This window comes from Melospiza georgiana, chromosome 18 (assembly GCF_028018845.1).
Source record: "Melospiza georgiana isolate bMelGeo1 chromosome 18, bMelGeo1.pri, whole genome shotgun sequence".
Lineage (NCBI taxonomy): Eukaryota > Metazoa > Chordata > Aves > Passeriformes > Passerellidae > Melospiza > Melospiza georgiana.
The window spans coordinates 545,413-559,872 of record NC_080447.1 but is presented as its reverse complement, the minus strand read 5'-3'; the positions used below and the strand labels follow the sequence as shown (position 1 = coordinate 559,872).

Genomic DNA, 14,460 nt, shown 5'->3' with positions numbered 1-14,460 from the left:
CATCAGCCCTGCCAGGACCCAGGGTCTGACACTGCGCCCTGCCAGGACTCAAATCCACGACACTGCCATCTCCATTCCTTCATCAGACTCTACGTTTAAAAATCTTTCTGCTAAGCATCCGCATCTGTGAGACTTTCTTGTCAAACTTTCATCCTTCCCAACACCACACAGAGCTCCCAGGAGCTGTGAGGGGTGCTGGGTGCCAACAAATCACAGCCATGTGAGCAAGGCGCCCGGAGGAGCACAGACTGCAGTGTCAGGACACCCTCTGCAGATAGAAATCTTTTCATTACAGGTTAATATTACTCCCCAGCATCCCTGTAGCTTTCAAACATCCTCATATTAAATGGGAGTTAAGAGAGATCTCTTTCTAGATTCTGATCTCTTCCCTGGTGAACCTGGTATTAAAGATTTTTATTTTCCAAATTACATGCTATTCCCACAATAGTGTCTGAGCAGAGGCACAATGCCTTATCTGCAGCACTGAGTTATTGCACACAAACCTGGGAGACATCAGCACTTGGGAAAACAAATGCATGGAGAAAATGGGCAAGAACAGCCCAGAATATCTCTTATTGTCTACAGGAGAGAGTTTTATCAAGCTACAACTCACTTTAAAAGTTTTTTGACAAATCACACAAAGCAAAAGCACATTGGCAGTATTTATGTCTGTACAGTATATATTCTATATTGACAGTAGTTCTGTCCAGTCACCATAAGCACACACACCTTTGGTTAAACAATGCTTGCTTATTTCAAATACAATACCTGCTTGTGAGCCTTAAACACAATGCACAGAGCTCCATTATTAAGCTTCAAACTTCCTAATATCTCACTAGATAAACCTTTCTGTAGCTCAGAGAGTTATTCTAGACAAGTGTTAATACACAGACCATTGTTCTATTTGTCCTTGCTTTTCTACTTTTTAAATAAATTTTCCGCTGACCTATCCCATGGCTGCTGCTTAGCTCCAATCCCCGTTCTGCTGTCTCTGAGGCCTTTTGCAGCTTTCCCAAACCCTCTGATTTAGTGGATTCCCACACAGGAATTTTGTTTGAGACCCTCCCAGTGCCTGGGGTTCCCACTTTTCAGTGCTGGGTGGGCAGGGCTGAGCACCAGGGACCGTGGGCAGAGGGGAGGATGCACCGATGGCACTGGCATCCATACCCACCTTCAGGACCTGCTCTAGGTTCTCCAGCTTGGCTTGGAGCTGGTGTTTTCCCCCCACAGCCAAATCTCGTCCTCTGGTCACTCTGAGCAGGGTTTCCCGAAGGCGGGCATAGTCTGGTTGTACCTGGGAAATAAAACAGGGTCACTGCCAGACTGCAGGGAATTATTGCCAGACTGCAGTGAAGTTATTACCAAAACAAACAGGGCCATTTGCCAAACTGCAGGGAATTATTGCCAAAACAAACAGGGCCATTGCCAAACTGCAGGGAATTATTGCCAAAACAAACAGGGTCATTGCCAGACTGCAGTGAGTTATTGCCAAAACAAACAGGGTCATTGCCAGACTGCAGGGGCACACCTGGGCACACCTGGCACAGCTGTGCGTTACCTGGCCATGCTGCAGCGCTCGGGGGCACACGGGGGCACACCTGGGCACAGCTGTGCATTACCTGGCCATGCTGCATTGCTCGGGGGCACACCTGGGCACAGCTGTGCGTTACCTGGCAGTGCTGCAGCGCTCGGGGGCACACGCTGGCATGCTGCAGGCTCAGGCAGTTCTCCTCCCGCCCAGCATCCTTCAGCTCCTGCTCCTGGAACAGAAACAAAGCGTGTCACACCCTCAGCTCCGTGTCACACCCTCGTGTCACGCCCTCAGTTCCGTGCCACAGCCCCAGGATTTCCATTGAAACCCCTGCAGTAAGGAGAGGATGCATTTGTGTACCCACAGTGTGTTTAGAAGTGACAGATAAATGTCAGCTTGAAATATTTATATTGCTTGCTCAGAAAAAAAAACCCATTACAGGACAAAGAATGAGTGACTCAAAGGCTCTGGAGCAATAACAGGTGGCAAAAGCCAGAAACTGAGCCAAAGTGTTTAAATTAGGATGGGCACAGAGATCAGGACCCAGAGCTGTGTTTGGGGTTAGGACGGGCACAGAGATCAGGACCCAGAGCTGTGTTTGGGGTTAGGATGGGCACAGAGATCAGGACCCAGAGCTGTGTTTGGGGTTAGGACGGGCACAGAGATCAGGACCCACTGATGGCTGAGCTGTTGGTGAGCAGTGCTTTCTCCAGACCAAGGAATTCCCACTTTCCCAAGCTCTGCCAGCGAGGAGGGGCCCAGGAATGGCCATGCCAGACCCAGGGTGGGCACAGGGACATTCCACAGCACAGAACATCGCTGGCACTGGGAGCTGTGGGAGCTGGAAAAGCTCTGAAACCCCCAGCACGTTCCCAGGGGCACAGAGGGCTCCTGGCAGCCCCATATCTCCCTGCTCCCTCCTGGAGATTGAATAAAGAAATAAAGCATTTCCCCATTCCCTGTGCCCGGCAGCAGCACCGGGCTCACCACAGCAGGGCAGCACAGTGCTGGTTTTGGGGGTTTTGGGGCTGGTTTGGGGGGCTGGTTTTTGGGGTTTTCAGGGGTTTTGGGGCTGGTTTTTGGGGTGCCAGAGCCTGCACAGATTTAAGGGCTCACACACCAGCACATATTTCAGAGAGCATGAGACAATTCACAAAGAAACAGCTATGGAAAATTAAACATGAGAGACATCAAAAACAAACCGTGTTACCTCATGTATAAGCTGCATCTCTCAAAGTGCAGAAACGAAGGCACAAACGTGCGCTCACAACAGAACAAAAGTGAAAATCCTGCTCTGGATGTGAGGGCTGGCTGCAGAATTCCCAGCAGGAGGATGGCTGTGGTGCATTTAATGCAATCTGACGCCCCAGTCTGGGTAAGGAGGCTCTGCCCTGTGCGCTGCCTTGCTCAGCCACCAATTGTTTTTGTTTTTAAAAACCCTTGCAGCCTGTTCATTTATCCGCAGCTCCTTTCCCTGGATCACAGCTGCCAGAGCTGGGAGGGCTGCGCTGGGCTCTGATCCCCTGGCATGGCCCTGCTTTGGGAGATGCAGGACAGAACCCAGCCAAGGGAAACTGCAGGGACCCAAGGGGGCAATGAGGAACCCTCTGATCTTCCCCCATATTCTGTCCCTGCAAATGACTCGCTCCAAAGGTCGGGCTCAGCACCTCCAGCTCATCTTCTGCTTCTGGCAGGGGCTGTAAAGGCAAAGCTGAGTCAGGCTCAGCGGCACAACCGCAGCCCACAGCTGCACAAAAACTGCTTTAACCCCTCCGAGCAGCTGGGCTGGGGCACAGCCTGCACTAAAACCCTGCTTTCAAACCTTTCTGGGCCCAGCTGGGCAGGGACGGATGCAGGCTCTGCACGGTGCAATAAATGCAGCGTGTCCTGCGCAGCTGTGCCCACGGGGCGCTGGGCAGGGAGGAACCTTGGGGCAGGCAGGGAGCAAAGGCAGAAAAGGAGGAAAAAGGAGAGAAAAAAGGGGAAAAAACAGAGAAAAAAAGGAGAAAAAGCGGAGAAAAAAAAGGAGAAAAAGTGGAGGAAAAAAAGGGGAAAAAGCAGAGAAAAAAGGAGAAAAAGCAGAGCTGCTGCTGCTGCCCAGGCTGTGCCACACTCCTGTCCGTCTGTCTGTCTGTCCCCTCCTGTCTGTCTCTGTCCGTCTGTCTGACACCTGTCCATCCCCTCCTGTCTGTCTGTCTGTCCCTGCCCAGCTGTGCCACCCTCCTGTCTGTCTGTCCGCCTGTCTGTCCCCTCCTGTCCCAGCCAGGGGACAGAGCTGCACAGCCCTGCCTGCCACAGCTCCCACAGGCAGCAAAGTTCACTCACAATAAATGACATTTCACGGAAAGCCATTGCACACAATGAGAAATAAACAAGATAGCCTTACTGTTTTTAGGTGTTTTACTATTTCCATTTGATGCTTCCTCTCAACTGCCATGGTGAAGCACATGTTAGCAAGCAGCACAGGAAAGCAGCTGGACATTTTCTGAGGTTAAAAACTAATGAATTCCTGCAGAGAAACTAACAACGTGAGTGTTTCCACTCCCACCCTGAAGGTAAAGGAAAGCTACACAGGAACCCTTGCATTTTAAATAAAATCACTCCCCAATTGGATTTGCTCCGTTGTAAAAATAGGAACTTTTCCGTGCAAATGATACTGTTCTAACAAAGGAAAACAAATGCAGCTTTACCCCTCTAATCAGCAGGCTGCATTTAGCACCAGAAACACCACACGAAAATAGCACTTCTTAAAAAGCACTGCTAAAAAAGGGATCAGGAACTGAGCAGCGCCTTGGCCTTGGGAAGCACCAGGGTCCTGCAGGAATCCTGGGGGGAAACACAGCAATTCCTCCCTGCTGCATTTTTATTCCAAAGAACCCTGCAGTGACCAGCCCTGCACACCAGCCCGTTCCATTGTGGAAAATGCGTATGTCATGACTGGCTTTTTGCAAATATTAAAATGAATATTATATGTTAGAAAGTTATGCTGTATTAATTCTCTTAAATACTGTGTTAAATATAGTTTTAGATTATAACATAATTTTAAAATAGAAACTATGCTATGTAGAATATTTTCTAAAGAAGACTCGCAGTGAGACAGCAGCCACAGGACACCTGAATAATTCAGAGAAAGAGAATTTATTGCTCTTTTATCAGAAGTAATGAACTTCATCCCACCTGGCCCAGCCCTGAAGATGCTGTCAGGATTCACAGGAAGAAGCTGACACTGCCCAGACAGAATCCTGTGTTTGGATGGAATTTATGCATCATGGATGAGGTGTATGAATATGCAACAGGCTGTTGCTTTTAAGGGTTAATCCTCGGTTAACGCGGGTCCTTTTTGGGCTCATTTTGCCCAGAAGGAGGCTGTGTCTGTTCTGCTGATCCCTGCAATGCAATTAGCCAGACTGGCTCCCACAAACGCCCCTCCCAAGCTTTTCCTCCTCGCCGTGCACAAAGAGCAGCAAACAGGATCAGCTGCTGCCATGGGAACACCGTGCCCAGCAGGTGAAAAACTCACCCGTGGCCCTGGAAAAGATGGAATGCACAAAACCTGAGCGTAACATCGGCTCAACGAGTGAAAAATTCACCCGTGGCCCTGGAAAAGGATGGAATGCACAAAACCTGAGTGTAACACCAACCACGGCTCAACAAGTGAAAAACTCACCCTGGAAAAGGATGGAATGTTCAAAACCTGAGCACATCATCAACCACGGCTCAACGAGTGAAAAACTCACCCGTGGCCCTGGAAAAGGATGGAATGCACCAAACCTGAGCACATCACCAACCACGGCTCAACGAGTGAAAAACTCACCTGTGGCACTGGAAAAGGATGGAATGTACAAAACCTGAGTGTAACATCAACCATGGCTCAACAAGTGAAAAACTCACCCGTGGCCCTGGAAAAGGATGGAATGCACCGAACCTGAGCTCATCATCAACCACGGCTCAACAAGCTCTGTGCTTGCCCCAGGACTGGCAGATCCTTCAGTGAGAAATGCAGAGATGCAAGTGCTAAAACCCTCCTGCGAACTCGGGCACATCAGTAATTCCTCAGCTGTCTCAGAGTAATTTTATCAGGCAGAAACTTATATCAATATATTGCATAAGTTTGGAAATCTCTACGAAAAGTTAAGCCTAATTTTTAGAAGTTACGAGTGACTTGAAAACAGAAGATAATTTTTCATTTCAAGACAGACACGAGAAAAATATGCTGAATAATTTTAAGGATTAGGTGCCAGAAGCATCATTCAAAAACAGCTCTTCATGCTCCAGAAACTCTGTTTTCAGAACAGATAACATTACAGCCTTCAAGTCAGACTGCACAACCCATTTTTCACCTTGTGCTGAGCCAAGGGGGTACACAGAAACACTGAAGAAATTTATGAGAAAAGCACAGTATTCTGGACTCTGCAAAACACCAAGCACAAAGAATCCCTTATATTCCCTATTCCAAATTCTGCTCATCGGAACTGAACAAAAACCACTGTGCCTGACTGAAATAAAGCTCAGGTGTCACCTTTGCACAGCAACCCCCAGAGCCATCCCAGACAACCCAGCACCACCTCTGGCTCTCCCAACCACCAGGCAGCCCCAAACCCACGGTGGAAAATCTGTCCATGAAGAAAGAATGGATCCCTCACAAGGTAATTGTAATTCTCTGTGCAAAGCAAAACCTTGGGGAAGGTTTTAAACTACACAAAAAACTTCCAGCACTTCAGACACTCGAGTCCAGATACTGCCAACTGTATTTCTACCTATTATGAATTCCATTAACATAGATTTGAACTATTCAACTATTCCTATTGAACTAATTTTCCACTGTTGCTTATGTTTTCTCATGATATATTTATTTATTCCAAGGAATGCTGAGAGATCTTCAGTCCTCAAGCAAACTAATTAGTTTTAATAAAGCCAGAAGAAATTAGTGTGGGTTAAAAATTAACAGATAACAAGTTTAAGAGATGCTTCTGGTTCTCAGTGAGCTGAGACAGAGGGTTAATCAAAGGGATTATCAGTTTATCTCCCATTATGAACAAAGATTTTGCAATTAGGCAACATCTACATGAAGGAATCACTGAGTTGTGTGCTCATAGGACGGCTATCAGAGGAGCTCAGGAAAAACAACCTGGCAATGGCTCTGTGTGCATCTGCAAGGTCTGGGAGTGGAGGATGGCAGGGAAATTACTGCACACCCTTCTGCTCTGGAGAGGGAGATGCAATCTCCCAGCCCGACCCTGAAACGGGACCGAGCTCCCCAAACCTCCCCGATCAGCAAAAGGAGGGACGGGAGTGGAAATTGGAGATGGCCCCAGATGGCCGCACGTTTATGGACTTTTCTAGAACACAAATTTCTCCTCACTGGTTCTTTTCCCCAGCCATCAGCTGAAGAACGACCCCTGCCTGCAGAGGAGGCTCCAGCAGAGCCCTGCTCCAGTGACAAATTGTGCCCTGAAATGGGGAAAACAGCCCGGGAAAGGCTGGGATTGCTCCTGAATATCCCATATTCAGTGCCAGGGGGGCTGCTCCAAGCGTTCTGATGTAAATGTGCAAAACCTCCTGCAAACGTGCAAAACCCGCTGCAAGTGTGCCAAAGCTGCTGTAAATGTGCAAAATCCCTCTGTAAATGTGCCAAACCTGCTCCAAGCGTGCAAAACCTGCTGCAAATATCTCAAACCTGCTGCAAGTGTGCCAAACCTGCTGTAAGTGTGCCAAACCTGCTGTAAGTGTGCCAAACCTGCTGCAAGTGTGCCAAACCCTCTGTAAATGCATCAAACCTGCTGCAAGTCTGCAAAACCTGTTGTAAATGAGCAAAAGCTGCTGCAAGTGTGCCAACCCCGCTGCAGATGTGCCAACCCTGCTGGCGCCTGCCCTTGGAGGCCCGAGCACAGCCAGCAGCAATCCTGCAGTGGAACACACCACAGCAAAACCCAAACGCTGCCTGCGCCTCCCCGGGATGCTCTGAGAGCCCCCAGCCCTGAATCCCCTCCAGCACTGCAGCACGGGGGGGTTTGATTGTTTGATTCTCTCCCAAATCTGGGCATCCCTCATTAGCCATCCTCTCCCTCCATCAGGGCCTCGCTGTTGCTCCATTTTCCGAGCTCCCAGCAAATTAACACAAACTGAATTCCACAGAAAAGTTGTTGCAGGCTCTCTCCCCCACGCCTGATTTAATCCCGTTTTCTTCTCCCTCAATTTACGCCGCGTTTAATGGTGGAAATGATTCCTAAGATTGATTTCTGATCATAATGCTTATCACAGTTCAGAGGATTATTCTTCCTGTCTATTTTTAGCCAATTCTCAAAGAAAATATTTGCTCTGGAACAACTTGTGAAGGCCAAAAATGATATTTAAACAAAAGATAGCTTCTTTTCCCTTTTGCCTCCCCCTTAAAGCAGCACACCCAGCCTGTGGCAGGAGACACAAAGTCCTCACTTATTTCCTCCTGCCATAAATAATGCCAGCAAATGGGGGAGAACGGACAGAAGAATGAGAAACAAAACAGTATTATTCATTTAGATGCATAATTATTATAATTAGATGTATATTATTAAATATTATTATATATAATATATAATGTATACTATTTAAAGGATATATATAATATATAAATTATATATCATTTATAATAATATATAAATAAACATATATATGCATTTATATAAGCATATATAAATTATAATAATACTATATATATTATAATTAGATGTATAATAAATTATTTTCTTTATGGACAAATCTACAAGTAAAGACATTCTTCTACAGTTTTCAACTGCTCTGAAATTCTTTTAAGAAAATAAAATTATCATTTATTGGTGCTGTGCCATGAATATAACCTGTTTTTAACAAAATATCCTCCATATAAAATGATCTCTTTTTAAAGCCCTATGGTTGAAATTGTTTGAAGTCTGATGGGAGATTATCTGCCTAATCCATTTCTGTCACTTGGGCATTCCAGATTTCATGCAGTCAGTTCTGCTGACAGACCTGTGGGGCTCCTCACCAAGCAGAACAGGAGTCAGGAGAAAATAAAATATACAGCCTGAGGGTGGTTAAAAAGGGAAAGTGCAGAGAAATGGGGCTGCAGGGCAGAAATGCTGAGTTACAGCTGAGTCACAGCTCTCACTGCTGCTGCTGCACTGCTGCAGGGCCCCTGCTCCATCCTGCACCTTCTGCTGGGGGGGAGCAGCCCAGGGAGCCTTGGGGGGTGCATTTCCTGCAGAGGGAACCTCCTGAGCTGCACTGCCTGCAGGGGCTGCATTTCCTGCAGCCCAGGGAGCCTTGGGAGCTGCATTTCCTGCAGGGGCTGCATTTCCTGCAAAGGCAAGCCTCTTATCTGAATTTCCTGAAGAGGTAACCTTGGGAGCTGCATTTCCTGCAGAGGGCAGCCTGTTCTGTGCATTTCCTGCAGGGGGAAGCCTGTTCTGTGCATTCCCTGCAGAGGGCAGCCTGTTATGTGCATTCCCTGCAGAGGGCAGCCTGTTATGTGCATTCCCTGCAGAGGGCAGCCTGTTCTGTGCATTTCCTGCAGAGGGCAGCCTGTTCTGTGCATTTCCTGCAGAGGAAAGCCTGTTGTGTGCATTTCCTGCAGAGGGCAGCCTGTTCTGTGCATTCCCTGCAGCTCAGGTCCTGCTCCATCCCTGCCCAGTGGAGCTGCCCTGGCTGAGGAGCCTCAGGCCCTGCATGAGAGGATGCTGCACTGCCCAGAGACACAAACTCCTGCCAGCCCCTCTTGGGCTGGTGCCTGGCTCAGGAGCTCAGTCTGAGCCTTTCCCTCTGCTTCCAGCACAGCTCAGCATGACTCAGTGCTGCTGCTGCTGCCCTGAACGGGCTTGGAGCCCATAATTACCCAAACGAGCTCCTTCCCTTCGTTATTTCTCCGTGCGGCTCCCGCCCCTCAGCCCAGGCTGAGCCCCAGGGGCAGGGCACAGCAGCTGCCCCAAAGTGCCCCAGAAAAGGGATCTGGAGCCTCAGCTCTGCCCTGGAAATCCTGTCCTGCTCCCCCACAGCCTGCAAGGAAACCCAAGCCCTGAACGCTTTCTGTCTGCCAGATTGTCAAATGCCATCATTTCTTCTTATGTGCAAAATGCGTGCTGGAAGTTGCTCAAATGCCAAAACTTGTCTGATCCTGCTACAGTGTAGTAGAGAATAATTTCTAAATTTAGGAGGTAATTGCTTTGCTGTCCAGTGAAACGTACACTAAAAAAATTATTTCCTCTAGGCAAGTCCTCATTTCAAACACCAACTCAGACTGCAGCGACACAAGCACTAAACCCCTGGGAAAGGGAAGCTGTGCAATTCCATTGTTGCTGCTTTCTGCTCCCTGGCTGTTCCACAACACAATCCAAACAACAGCAGCAGTGCTCAGATGTCATCCAGCACACCCTGACAAAGTGCTTGGCAAATAAAACCACGCCGTCCTCCTGGGTAATGTTTCCTTTAGAGGAGGATCCCGACTCCCCCAGCTGTGCTTTGCTGGGATTCTGAACAAGAAGCTGACATTTCCAAGCCTTTGTGCAGATGAAAGGAAGGACAGGTTCTGGTGTCAGGAGGCACAGCCTGCCTGGCACTGATGCCCTGGAGCAGCTCCTGCCAGCCTGGACCCTGGGGGCACCAGGACTTTGATTCCAGCAGTGTCAGAGGAACAAATTCCCAGCTCCTGAAACCCGAAAGAGGCTGGGGAGAAAAGCTGCCGCAGACATCTTTTATGGAGAATCCTTTCCTTAGGGTTTTCCCTCCTGAGAAGCTGAGAGGCCTCAGGAACAAAATGCAAACAATGGCTATCTGCTGCTGTGGGGTGCAACAGGTGCATCTGGGATTGGGCTCATCTGGGTGTTTCTAATTAATGGCCAATCACAGTCAGCTGGCTCAGACTCTCTGTCTGAGCCACAAATGTTTTTTATCATTCCTTTCTATTCTTAGCTTAGCTAGCCTTGTGATGAAACCCTTTCTTCTATTATTTTAGTATAGTTTTAATGTAATATATATCATAAAATAATAAATCAAGCCTCGTGAAACATGGAGTCAGATCCTCATCCCTTCCCTCACCCTCAGACCCTGTGAACACGGTCACAAACAGCCAAGCTGACACCAGAGCAGTTTGGTGCCAGCTGCAATGACTCCTGTGACAGCCCACGGGTGGGTCTGAGCCCCAAATCCCCAGCCAGGTAACTGGCACCAGCCCTGCCCTGCAATGACTCCTGTGACAGCCACAGGTGGGTCTGAGCCCCAATCCCCAGCCAGGTAACTGGCACCAGCCCTGCCCTGCAATGACTCCTGTGACAGCCCACGGGTGGGTCTGAGCCCCAGATCCCCAGCCAGGTAACTGGCACCTGCAGGCACTGCCCATGAGCAGCTCTGAGCCTCTCACAGGTCTGACACCCCGTGAACTGCTGTGGATTACACATTCAGTGCCAGACACGTTCAAATTGGGATTTCACAGCTCTCCCGGCTCAGCCTGATGCTGACAGGGGAGGGAAGGGCAAACCAGAACCCCAAACTGGCCATCAGTGTCTGCCAGGGCTCAGAAAGGACCAGGGGGAGCCCAGGGTGAGGCTGCACAGAGCAGGCTGTGCATGGGACTCACAGAGCAAATAAAGGAGGCCAGAGGCTGCCCCCAGCCCCAGAGTGCCCCAGCACCTCTGGATGAGGCTGCACAGAGCAGGCTGTGCATGGGACTCACAGAGCAAATAAAGGGAGACTAGAGGGTGCCCCCAGCCCCAGAGTGCCCCAGCACCTCTGTAAATTCAGGCACAGTTTCTGAATGAGCACATCCAGCAGGGAGCCCAGCCACTCAAACCTGTCCAGCACAGATTCTCCAGAGCCTCTGCCCATTCTCCCCAGTCACCCACTGGTGCTGCCCTCCCCACAGGCAGAGATTTCCCACTCACACTCCAGGGGCTGCCTGGCTTTAAAGCTAATTACATGGGAATTGCTAAAAATGCTGCTGCAGGGGAGGAGTGCAGCCCCCTTCGTTCTATAGGCAAGGACACAGTCCCATTTCAGGGGAATTATTGCAGAATCTGAATAGCTGAGACCTTGCACAGGGCATGGCCCAGCTCTCTGCCAATCCAGACTGGCCCATGTGGCAAGAAAATGCTCTCACAGGGCAGGAATCTGAGAAACAGAACTGAAATTAAAATCCAAAATCGAACTCAAAAAGCCCTAAAACCTCCCAAACCCTCCTACTGATACAGCAGTCAGCCTATAAAAATTATATTACTTTTAACACACTTTTAAATTGCTTTTAATTATTACCATTTACGCTGCCCTGGAAATGACAAAGTGCCTCAGCTGGAGTCAGGGATAAATTTTTAATAACGTTGGGAAGCAAAGCAGCAATCTCAGAGTGGAGCTCAAACTCAGCATCACCTGTGAGTGTGCTCAGAGCCTTGAAGGAGGGCCAGGCTCCTGTGAGGGCTCTGCAGGGCTGGGGATGTCCCTGGAGCACCAGGAACTGCTCTGCACACACAAATAGCACAGGGACGCTTGCTTCTGCCTGCAATGAGAATTAGCAGCATTCAGCCTCAAAAAGGAGCCAGACTCACAGCTGTCAAACGCTCTGGTCCTCAAGGAAATGGAACAAATGTGGAAGGGAGATGGGAAAACGGAATTTGGTTCAGAACCATGGCTGGAGAATGAGCGAGGCAGGCTCCAGTCTCCCTCTGGCCCTCGGGAAGCAAAGCTGCACCCAGCATCCCTGCCCCAGTGCAAACCTCAGGGGACAGCAAATGCCCAGCTCCATCTGCACAGGACACGGCCCCCCAAACTCACTGCTGAGCTGCAGAGCTGGCTCCGAAGGGGTTCAGTACAGGAATGAAAAATGCCCAGAATAAATACATCTTCTCATTGTTGTTACTTTTCTTGTATCTAGGGCTTTTAACAATTCTTCTACATTGACTTCAGATCAAACTATTGTCAAATTTGCAAACCACACAACTCCAGATTTGCAAACTACACAGCATTTTATGGAGAAAACTAGGAGCAGATTCTCTCATGAATACATTTTGGTCAGTCTTTATCTCTGACTTACTCCCAGCTTCACAACCTTGGTTGACATCTCAGAGTCGGACAGGAGCAGGGCTGATTCCAGCTAAACCAAATTACAGGTATTAATTATTGGCTGATGCTTGTTTGCCAGCTCCTGCAAGCAGAAGGGCGGATGGAAATGTATTTACAGCAGAATTTAATTACCCATTTCCAAGGCACTGGCCTCCTGGCAAAAGCCTCCCAGTGCAGTGCAGAACAGGACTTGGATTAAGAATTAATTTACTGTCAGGAGTGATCTGCAATTTAACAGCTTAATCGAGTTTGCTGTGAAATTGGTCAGGAGCTCTGGAGCCTGAGCTGCCCCAGAGCTGCTGCAGCCAGGCAGGGTCAGCATCCATGAATGGCCAGGAACCAGAGCCTGGCTCAGGATCCACAGCTAAACCAGACCTGGGTCAGCATCCATGAATCGGCCAGGAACCAGAGCCTGGCTCAGGATCTACAGCTAAACCATCAAACCAGAGCCTGGCTCAGGATACAAACTCACCCAGCAAAACCAGAGCCTGGCTCAGGATCCACAGCTAAACCATCAAACCAGAGCCTGGCTCAGGATCCACAGCTAAACCATCAAACCAGAGCCTGGCTCAGGATCTACAGCTAAACCATCAAACCAGAGCCTGGCTCAGGATCCACAGCTAAACCAGACCTGGGTCAGCATCCATGAATGGCCAGGAACCAGAGCCTGGCTCAGGATCCACAGCTAAACCATCAAACCAGAGCCTGGCTCAGGATACAAACTCACCCAGCAAAACCAGAGCCTGGCTCAGGATCCACAGCTAAACCATCAAACCAGAGCCTGGCTCAGGATCCACAGCTAAACCATCAAACCAGAGCCTGGCTCAGGATACAAACTCACCCAGCAAAACCAGAGCCTGGCTCAGGATCCACAGCTAAACCATCAAACCAGAGCCTGGCTCAGGATCCACAGCTAAACCATCAAACCAGAGCCTGGCTCAGGATACAAACTCACCCAGCAAAACCAGAGCCTGGCTCAGGATCCACAGCTAAACCATCAAACCAGAGCCTGGCTCAGGATCCACAGCTCATCCAGCAAACCCACAGCACCTCCTGTGACCAGGCAAGGTCAGCACCCCCAGCTCAGCCAGCAAACCAGAGCCTCTCCCATGACCAGGAGCTGCTCAGGATCCGTAATTCAGCCAGAAACCAGAGCCTGGCTCAGGATCCAAACTCAGCCACAAACCCTGACCCTCTCTGTGCCAGGAGCTGCTCAGGAAACCTCTCTGCCATGGAGTTACTCTGTGCTGGGCTCCTGTCAGCACCACACAGTGCCAGGCTGAATTCCCTTCGGCACACACAGTGCCAGGCTGAATTCCCTTTGACACCACACAGTGCCAGGCTGAATTCCCTTTGACACCACGCAGTGCCAGGCTGAATTCCCTTCGGCACACACAGTGCCAGGCTGAATTCCCTTTGGCACACACAGTGCCAGGCTGAATTCCCTTCGGCACCACACAGTGCCAGGCTGAATTCCCTTCAGCACCACACAGTGCCAGGCTGAATTCCCTTCAGCACCACACAGTGCCAGGCTGAATTCCCTTCGGCACACACAGTGCCAGGCTGAATTCCCTTCGGCACACACAGTGCCAGGCTGAATTCCCTTCGGCACCACGCAGTGCCAGGCTGAATTCCCTTCAGCACCACACAGTGCCAGGCTGAATTCCCTTTGACACCACGCAGTGCCAGGCTGAATTCCCTTCGGCACCACACAGTGCCAGGCTGAATTCCCTTCGGCACACACAGTGCCAGGCTGAATTCCCTTTGGCACACACAGTGCCAGGCTGAATTCCCTTCAGCACCAAACAGTGCCCGGCTGAATTCCCTTCGGCACCACGCAGTGCCAGGCTGAATTCCCTTTGACACCA

General features: G+C 49.5%; 1 protein-coding gene and 1 long non-coding RNA gene across 8 annotated transcripts in view; both read right to left on the bottom strand.

Annotated features, from left to right (window-relative positions):
• RIMBP2 (RIMS binding protein 2) overlaps positions 1 to 1,583 on the bottom strand; it is a 38,892-nt gene extending 37,309 nt beyond the window's left edge. For all 7 annotated transcript variants that reach the window (XR_009115349.1, XM_058036616.1, XM_058036609.1 and 4 more), the window contains exons 1-2: positions 1,559 to 1,583; positions 1,172 to 1,294 (exon numbers count right to left, since the gene is read on the bottom strand). The gene's annotated coding sequence lies outside the window, so the exon portion shown is untranslated. The remainder of the gene's footprint in view (positions 1 to 1,171; positions 1,295 to 1,558) is intronic.
• An 87-nt stretch (positions 1,584 to 1,670) lies between these two features.
• The window catches only part of LOC131090935 (uncharacterized), a 36,953-nt gene continuing 24,163 nt past the window's right edge, over positions 1,671 to 14,460 (bottom strand). The window contains exon 3 of the long non-coding RNA XR_009115350.1: positions 1,671 to 1,760. This is a non-coding gene — a long non-coding RNA (uncharacterized LOC131090935). The remainder of the gene's footprint in view (positions 1,761 to 14,460) is intronic.